This window comes from Mirounga leonina, unplaced genomic scaffold (genome assembly GCF_011800145.1).
Source record: "Mirounga leonina isolate KUSES-001 unplaced genomic scaffold, KU_Mleo_1.0 Mir_366, whole genome shotgun sequence".
In the NCBI taxonomy this organism is placed as follows: domain Eukaryota; kingdom Metazoa; phylum Chordata; class Mammalia; order Carnivora; family Phocidae; genus Mirounga; species Mirounga leonina.
In genome coordinates, this window is record NW_023270709.1 from 18770066 (window position 1) to 18780120 (window position 10055).

General features: G+C 41.0%; 1 pseudogene; it reads right to left on the reverse strand.

Annotated features, from left to right (window-relative positions):
- Positions 1–3050: 3050 nt before the first annotated feature.
- Positions 3051–9416, reverse strand: LOC118027220 (annotated as a pseudogene).
- Between the last annotated feature and the right edge of the window lie 639 nt (positions 9417–10055).

The window sequence follows — 10055 nt, forward strand, 5'->3', positions numbered from 1 at the left end:
AAAGGCCGTCCCGAGTTCCTTGCCCTGTGGGTCTCTCCACCATGTTGGCTGACTTCATCAAAGCCAGCAATGGCGAGTCTGCTAACAACTTGAAGTTACAATCTTGTGTGGTTTAAATGCAGAAGGAACACGCCTCATCTTGCAGGATTCCATTGATTAGGGACAGATTACGAGGCCAGCCCATGCTCAAGGAGAGATTACACAAAGGCGGGGATTTGGAGGTGGGGGCATCTTAGAGTCTACCTCTCACGGACAGACATCTCCACGTAGGGTCTAAAATGACATCTGGCAGATCCTATTCATTACCCCCATTTTCTTTTTATTCCCACTTAGGGATGGTCAGTAGCAGGTCAGTGGGACGTGGTGGGGAAGGTAGGAGATTGGTAACTTTTTGCCCATATGCCCTGCCTTGTAAAATATTTGAAATATCACGATGGAAAATTCTGCCTGTATCTACAACATTCTCCTAATTTGCTTTTCTCCCACGTCTTCTCAGTCACTGCAGGGCACTGGTGCACCTCTCTAGTACCCATGAAACCGAGCCCCTTCCTGGGATGACAAAGACACCAGAGCCCAGTCTCTTACTTCCTGTCAATGGAGAATTTCTCCCTAATCTGATTACTCCTATATTATTAGACTCCATTATCATATTATTGTTTTTAGCATATAGATAGAATTTTTAGTTTTCCTAAATACTTAAAATAATTTTACCCCTTTAAACACTATTTAAATGCTTTTTCAATGCCTGTTACTCAATATTGGTGAGATTTATTCACCTCTGGCTCTTTTTAAAGGGCCCTAGCTTTAATGAGATAACAGGCTTTGACAAGTTATCAAGGAAGGGTTAAGTCCACAGATTTCATTGTAATTCCTGGCACAGAGTTTGAGGTGATATGTTTATTTTGTAACAGGGGCTTTATCAGAGAATCCCCCACCAGCCACCACCACCCAAGGACCTTACTGTGTGTGAGCTTCAGTGAGAAAGCACGGCTTGTGAGTTGCCTGAAAGAGATCGAAGGGTATCTTAGGAACAAAGTAGAATTTGTCTCTCTCTCTCTGATCACGATACCAGAAATGGAAAAGAACACCGAACCAAAAATAGTAGCACCATTTACTCTGACAGAATAGGAAACTAGCAGCTTCTGCTTGTGAGTTTTAGGATCTCAAGCAAAGCAACACCTCTGTGACTCCTTTTACTCATCTGTCAAACAGCAAGGATGATAGAGATGCAAATGTATTTCCCTAAACAGAGGCCAGAATTAGTACAATGTTGAGCCCAATTTATACAGCTCTGAATTCTACCAAAAGAAAGGCCCAAAACAGCCAAGTGGTCCACCAGCCAAGTGACAGGCAGCGATTGCCATGGGTTTTAATAAAATTCCATTGACAGCCAGAATTCTGGAGCCATGTTTACAACTGTCTGTTAGGTAAAAGAAATACAAGATTATTGTATGCACCATTTAGAATGCAATTCAACAGAACATTCTAACACAGAAATGAACAATCGTGAAGAAAAATCTTTAGATGCTATGTGGGAAGGTAGAAAAATCACATGCTTTTGAGTCCAAAAATATGGTTCCTAATCTCTGTGTGGCTTCTGTGTGACTCCCATATGCACTACGCCTAAGTCATTAGTTGTCAAACTTCTCACCCAGGTACCCCTCCCTGCAAAAGGGAGCAAACAAGTCACTTGCCCAGGAATTTGAGGAAGAGCCACCTCTTGTAATCATAACATCCCATTTAAAATATTCTGATTCGCTGTAAAGATCGATTTGAACTTTGTGTTCTAATCATGTTTTAATGTGTTTTTGGATTTTAAATAAAAATGTTCTAAATTAATTATTATCACGTAAAATGTACCTTCCAGAAATTGTGCCAGGCTTATCCCTTGGTCTTAAGCAGCTATTGACACATTGCCATATATCTCAGGGTGGGGTTGAGGAGGAATATATTCCGATTTTAGTTCTGGCCAAAGTGATTGTACAAATGAGAGAATTGATATCACTGTAAATTCATGATCCTCAGCTTCAAGTGGACATCCAATACAGTCCAACTGTACAATGACAAATCCATCCTGGCCCCACTGTCAAGTCCTGACCCTCCCTCTATAACCATCCTTCTGAGCAAATAATCCTTTCTCACTCAAAAAAAGGGAAGTGAGTCCATCAGATAGGAACTTCCTCATGTTCCCTCTATACAACTCTCCAAGTTACCTGTATCTATCTCAGTCTCTCCTTCCTCCTTCTTGTTATCACATACAAAGTGTTTGTCCTCTTATTAAAATGGTGTGGACCCTACCTCCTCTTGCCTTCTCAGAGACCATACTTGTGGTTATTATCTCCCTAATCTTCTGCATCTTTGACCTCCCCATCTTGAATGTGTTCTTCCCACTGGTACTGCAGGGAAGGAAAAATTCTTCCTCTACCCTTCAAACTCTTCCAGGTGGACTAAGAATTTGATTTACCTGAGACAGGTTAACAGTAAAAAATCAAATTTTTACTACATATGTATGGAGGCCCAGTATTAAAATTGAGACCTAAAGAAATTACAAAGTCAAGCAGTTGTTGTTATACCTTTTAGACAAAGAAGATAAATTTGTGAGGAATTGACAGGATAAAGAAAACAAATGTTTAGGAGCTTTATTCAGTAAGGAATTCTAAGCAGAATTTGAGTTGAGGTAGTAGATTAGGAAAAAAACAACAAGGCTTGTTTCTACAGCTTTCTCTGATTTCAAGTTCCCAACTCTGGTAAAGATATCTTTTTACTTCTTCTTCTTTTTTTGAAACAACACAACACAAATTGTTGGTTTTATTGGTTTTACAATGTAGTTTTAATACAAGCTAAACATAAACACAATTGTTAGATATTCAGTCACTTATCCTGTGAAACAAAATGCCAAGATCAACCTTGAAGGACTTATAAAAATGAAAATGTATAAAGCATCTTCTTCAATTAGCTCTAAGGACAACATATACGAATGTAAAAATGTGAAAGTGTCAATAATAACATCAAATGTTGAGCTGTTGACTGAGGAGTAAAATACGATTCTACTTTTAAAATTAAATAGCTTCAGGTAAAAGCATGCAATTTCCCACACCCACTATCTTTGTATTCTGCACAGAGTTCCAAGGCAAAGATTGCTTCTGGCTTTCTGAACCACCAGACAGGATGATGACCTGCGTGGCTGACTTATCACAGGCCTTTTAGTCTTCTTTCCTGATAGGTCCTTAGCTACTTTGGAAGGAGGCATATGAATGGGTTTCCATGGAATTGGATTATAAAAGGCTGGTTCTGGATAAGAATTTCCACTGTAAAAATCTGTAAGTTTTCCATTGGCGAGGTTTATTTTTTGCATTTTCCAACCATTCCTTAAACCTTTTCTCTGCTATTTCCTTTTTTTCCTGTAATTCAGCTTGCTGTTGTTTTTCTTTTTCCTTTTCTTTCTTCTTCTTTTCACATTCTTCAGCATTTTTCTTCTTTATCCATTATTGGTATTTTTCTTTTGCCTTTTCCTGCAAATATTCTTTCTCCAATTCTTTTGCTGCTTTTCCCTCCATTTCCTTATTAATTTTTTGTTCCCTTTCTTTTCTTTTCTGTTCATTCTTTTTCTGAACGCATCCTTGTGCTTTTCTTCAGCAATAACCTTTCTTTTTTCACGTTCTTCCATTTCTTTTCTTTTTTTCTAGCTGTTGATTTAATTCCTCCAGAGCTTTCTGTTGCAGACGGTCACGTTCTTCTTTTTCTTTGCCAACAAACCACACTTCCCATGGTGTCAGGTGACTTTCTGGTAGGTGCACCTGTTTCTGTTCTTGGTTATCTTCTGATTCAGCCACACTGGCACACCCTTGTAACTCCACTCCTCTCAGGCTCCCCACCTTAGCCTGTGAATCATGAGCACCTTCCTCCACGTCTTCCTCATCCTCCCCGTCGCCATCGTCGTAGTCAAACAGGAAGCTCTGGTGGCCAAGGGGAGACAACAGCGACATGGTGGAATTGCTGCAGCTCAGCGGCGGTGACGGGCTCCAGCCCTGCCCCCGGGCACCCGCCATGAGGACAGAGAAGGAGCCGGAGGAGGGCAGAGACCTGGACCTATGTCGGCGGAGGACCGAGCATCGGAAGGTGGCAAATCAGCCCCCCACCGCCAGGCCGCCCAAATAGGCCAAGTTAAAACTGGGGGAGGGGTGGCGGGGACCTGCCTACCTTTTTACTTCTTAGTACAGGGAGGGTATCATATGGGAGATTTGTTTCCTGTTTTCAATGGGGCAGAGGAGAGACTGAGTGTCCTTCTTGCATCACTATGTCTTAAGCAACTTTATTTGAAATAATAAATATGCCAAAGTGGCACATTTGGGGGCGGCCTGCCCTTGACCCCTACAGTATCAAATATATTTCATCTAAAAAAAAAAAAGCAGTCAAAATAGACAACCCTCCCTTGATCCCATCTTCTGTGTCAGCCAACTATTCTCTCCATATCTCCCTTCAGATCCAGACTTGTTCAGAGCTGCCCCCATTTCCTCACTTCTCCTTTACTTTTAAGATTACTTTTGGGGCACCTGAGTGGCTCAGTCAGTTAAGCATCTGATTTTGGCTCAGGTCATGATCTCGGATCCTGGGATGGAGTCCCCCCATCAGGCTCCCTGCTCAGTGGGGAGTCTGCTTGTCCCTCTCCCTCTGCCCCTCCCCCAGCTTGTACTTGCACACTCTCTCTCTCTCTCTCTCTCTCTCTCTCTCTCAGCTAAATAAATAAAATCTTAAAAAAGAATACTTTTACATTTTTGATTAAAATAATACATGTACATAGTTTTAAAAATTCAAATATTAGCAAGTATATTGAAAACATAATCTTCTGCACTACTCTTTATACTCAAGTCTGCTAAGAAAGGGCAAATATTTTCCATTCTTTTTACTTTTTCTTTGGATATTGAGATTCATATTTCTAAATAATATTCTTAAACTTTGTCTAACTGGACCCAACACAGAATCTTCTGCACACTGAATGTTTGGTCCAATGTTACATGTGTGAGAGATACCCATGTAGTTCAACCACTTTCATTCCAGCTGTGATGTGTAAACATTCTGTTCAATAAATATACCACAAGTTTATTTATTTGTTTTTTTCAAAGATTTTATTTATTTGACAGAGAGAGACACAGCAAGAGAAGGAACACAAGCAGAGGGAGTGGGAGAGGGAGAAGCAGGCTTCCGGCTGAGCAGGGAGCCCGATGCGGGGCTCTATCCCAGGACCCTGGGATCATGACCTGAGCCGAAGGCAGACGCTTAATGACTGAGCCACCCAGGTGCCCTAATATACCACAAGTTTATATACCATTTCTTTTGAGATTGATCATCTGAACAGTTTCTGGGTTTTTACTCTTAAGGACAGTGTTACCATGTACATTCTTACATCTCTGGGTGTGTGGGCAAGATTTTCATCACGTTCCTAAATATGGAACAGGATGATCATGGGATAGGCAACTTCATTTTTTATATTCTTTATGAAGCAGAGTTCTTAATATTCGATTGACATTTAAGTACTCAAATTTATAAATCGTAACTTTTATGATTTGTGCTTTTTTTGTGTATTGTTCGAGAAGTTGTTTCTTACTCTAAACTCATGGAAACATTCTTCTACATTCTCTTCTTGAAGTTTTTAGTTTCCCCTTTCACATTTAAGTCCCTAAACCATCTGTGATTTATTTTCGAGTATTGTGTGCCCATTTCCTCTTCAAATACTCTGATCTGGCTTCCATTTCCATCACTTACCTGACAAGTGCTTTAGGGAAGGTAACCAATGGCTTTCATATTGCTTAATCCAATTTTCCTCTGCAGGTCTTATCTTACTTAGCAATCACTCAGTAGCATTTGACCCAGTGGATTACTCCCTCCTTGAAAGATCCTCTTATCTTGGCTTCCATGATACCACATACTCCTCATTTTTCTGGAACATATCAGCTCCTGCACAGTCACTTTTGCATGCATCCATTTCCTTCTTGACCTCTAAATGTTGGCATCCTCCTGGGACCAGTTCCTGGCTTTTGTCTCTTTCTTTTTTCTTTATTCTTTTTTTTGAAACAAAATCCGTTTATATTTCTGTAAGAGTCTAGGACAAAAATGTGAACTATTCTTAACAGAAGTAACAGTAAGATTGGGGAGGCAGCAGAGGCCTTTAGATCCTGCAGCAACACAAATGACAAAGTCTTGATAACCGCCCAAGAGAAAGAAAACCGATTTCTAAGAATGCTCACGGTATTTCACAAGGAGTCCTAGAAAAAAGGTGGAGTGTTATTCATTGGAATTTTTCCCTATTGTTCTCTCTCATTAAAACTGGCCCTGTTTTGTCTCCCTCTGAGACAGTTTGAACTGTAGATTCTGGTGTCCTTTGAACTTTGATCTTTGATAAAAGTTGGGCAAAAAACACATGCCACACACAACTGTGGACCTGGGATGTGAGACTCATGATAATTCTGGAGAGGGCTTCCTGCCCCATGCTGGAAAAGGAAGACAACTGTTCAAACTGACGAGGAGGCAAAATATTGCCATGGTTAGTCATTAATATTTACTAAGAGGCATCAATGAACTGCAAGCTTCTTAGATTCAAGGAATATTTCGAAAGATCCTGTTTTCCCATTCCCATCAGACTGACAGGGCCGAAGGACATGGCTCCCAGGATTGGTGCCCATCAGGACACTTCACCAATATGGTTTCTGGAAAAAAGGCAGTTTTTCTGAATGTTTTTCCTCAAATGATAGGGCTTTTGACTGGGTTAAAAGTAAACATATGACAATTAGGGAGAATATGGTGGAATTTCATTTTCTTCACTCTAGATTTCCCTCTATGATTTTTTTCTTCTTGCAAATGTCTAACTATAAATCGAGGCATTTATGATTCACAGTTCTCTTTGATTTGAACACTTTTTTTTTAAGGTTTTTATTTATTTGACAGAGCGATAGAGAGAGAGCACAAGCAGGGGGAGCAGCAGAGGAAGAGGAAGAAGCAGGCTCTCCGCTGAGCAGGGAGCCCGACGCAGGGCTCGATCCCAGGACCCCGAGATCATGACCTGAGCTGAAGGCAGCCGCTTAACCAACTGAGCCACCCAGGTGCCCCATGATTTGAACACTTTTATAAAGGGGATAGTTTTTTTAAATTTAAATTCAATTAATTAACATTTAATGTATTATTAGTTTCAGAGGTAGCAGTCAGTGATTCATCAATCTTATATAACACCCAGTGCTCATTACATCACATGCCCTCCGTAATGCCCATCACCTAGTTACCCCACCTTCTCTCCCCTCCAGCAACCCTCAGTTTGTTTCTTAAGATTAAGAGTCTCTTATGGTTTGTCTCCCTCTCTGATTTCATCTTGTTCTATTTTTTCCTCTCTTCCCCTATGATCCTCTGTCTTGTTTCTTAAATTCCACGTATCAGTGAGATCATATGATAATTGTCTTTCTCTGACTTATTTCACTTAGCATAATACCCTCTAGTTCCATCCACATCCTTGCAAATGGCAAGATTTTTTTTTTTGATGGCTGAGTAGTATTCCATTGTGTGTGTGTGTGTGTCTGTATACACCACATCTTCTTTATCCATTCATCTGTCAATGGACATTGGGGCTCTTTCCATAGTTTGGCTATTGTGGACATTGCTGCTATAAATATTGGGGTGCATGTGCCCCTTTGGATCACTGCATTTGTATCTTTGGGGTAAATACCCAGTAATACAATTGCTGGGTCGCAGGGTAGTTCTATTTTTTACTTTTTGAGGAACCTCCATACTGTTTTCCAGAGTGGTTGCACCAGCTTGCAATCCCACCAACAGTGTAGGAGGGTTCCCCTTTCTCCGCATCCTCACCAACATCTGTCATTTCTGACATGTTAATTTCAGCAATTCTGACTGGTGTGAGGTGGTATCTCATTGAGGTTTTGATTTGGATTTCCCTGATGCCCAGTGATGTTGAGCAGTTTTTTCATGTATCTGTTGGCCATTTGGATGTCTTCTTTGGAGGAATGTCTGTTCATGTGTTCTGCCCATTTCTTGATTGGATTATTTGTTCTTTGAGTGTTGAGTTTGATAAGTTCTTTATAGATTTTCAATACCAGCCCTTTATCTGATAAGACATTTGCAAATATCTTCTCCCATTCTATTGGTTGTCTTTTGGTTTTGTCAACTGTTTCCTTTGCTGTGCAAAAGTTTTTTATCTTGATGAAGTCCCAATAGTTGATTTTCACCTTTGTTTCCCTTGCCTTTGTCTCTATCCTGTTTTTCTATGTGGTCTCATCTACTCTCCGGGCTTTATGCTAATGATCCCTAAAATTTCCACATCTTCCTCCTGAGCTCCAACCTTATATCCCCATTTGGATATCTCCCCAACATTCCAAATTATTATGCCTAAAACTGAACATTTGGTCTTCTTTTCCTCATCCTGTCTTCCCCAATTCAATAAATGTCACCTATCTACCCTGTCATATGCCAACGCTCTGGGGGATAATTCTCAATCCTTCCTCCTTTAACCCTGACATCCAAGATATCAGCAGCTTTTATTAAATCTCACTCAGAGTACATCTGGAATCTATTTACTTCTCTCCATCATCACTATTAAGCAGTCATTGCCACCTGATGACTATAATGGCCCCCTAATAATTCTCTCTGCTCTAACTCTTACTCATTTCATTTTTTCTTTCTCTAAATGGAAGCCAGACTGGTCTTACAAAAATGTAATTGGATCCATGTCAATCCTCTGTACAAAACTTTCAACATTTATTGTCTTTAGGATGAAATCCCAAACCCTGGACATGACCTACTGGGTACTTGGCATGAAATGGCCCCAGCCTCTTTCTATAGTCCAGTATACCTTAGAGTCAGCCTGGAATGCTCTTCTCCAGGTTTTTTGTTTGTTTGTTTCTTCCCTTGAGCCTCAGGTTAAGTGTCAGTTTGAGACATCTCCTCCCATTGTATGATCTCTCACTAACTTGTACTTTCCTTTATATCATCTAATACAGTTGGTGATTAGAGGTTGGTTTGAGCATCAACTCATTATCTGTATCCCCAAGAGACCCCGAGTTCATGGGAGCAGGGATCATGTCTGTATTATTGTTGTTGGTGTTATTATTCCCCCCAGTACAGCCCAGGCCAAGCCAATGCCTTGCCCATATTAGGAACCCAATAAGCCCATGTTAAATGCTGAGGCACATGGAGGAGATCATCATCCTCCTAGAAACAGGGTCAGAACCCAGAGATCCTGAGTCATTTCTACAGGGAACCTCACTGAGAAGGCTGCATAGTCTTGTGGGGTTCCCAGTAGATGTGACAGGATCTCTGGGCTCGGATCCTGTTTCTAGGAGGATGATGTTGGGGGATTCACTCTTCATGTCTCTGGGACTCATTTTCATTATCCGGAAGCTTCCGCTCTTGTCCATTACAATCCCCTCCCCACCCCATTACTCCCATCAGAATCCCTTTTAAGGCTAAAATTTCATTCTAAGGGGAAAGTAGCAGAGGGGAATAAAAGTTCTCCCCACAAAGCCTGCCCAACTGTACAGGCTGCAAAGGCTGATTATTATTTTTATTTTAAAGCAGAAATGTAATTACTATATCAGTACTTAATTGTATCGAAGACCATGAGTAGCACATAATCCCTTCACCTAAGATTATTCTTTTTTTTTTTTTTTAAAGACTTTATTTATTTATTTGACAGAGAGAGACACAGCAAGAAAGGGAACACAAGCAGGGGGAGTGGGAGAGGGAGAAGAAGGCTTCCCGCGGAGCAGGGAGCCCGATGTGGGGCTCGATGTGGGGCTTGATCCCAGGACTGTGGGATCATGACCTGAGCCAAAGGCAGACGCTTAACGACTGAGCCACCCAGGCATCCCCACCTAAGATTATTCTTATAGATGATTTGAACACAGTAACGGCAAGCTTATTACTATTCCAACATGGCTGTGGTGTTATTGCCCCCTGGTGGTGATGTTAATTACATAGCCCTGCATGTTGGAAGACGGTGCTAAGAGGGGTCCACAGATAATCCTGGAGACTGTGGCATTGAGTTCTCTCCAAGT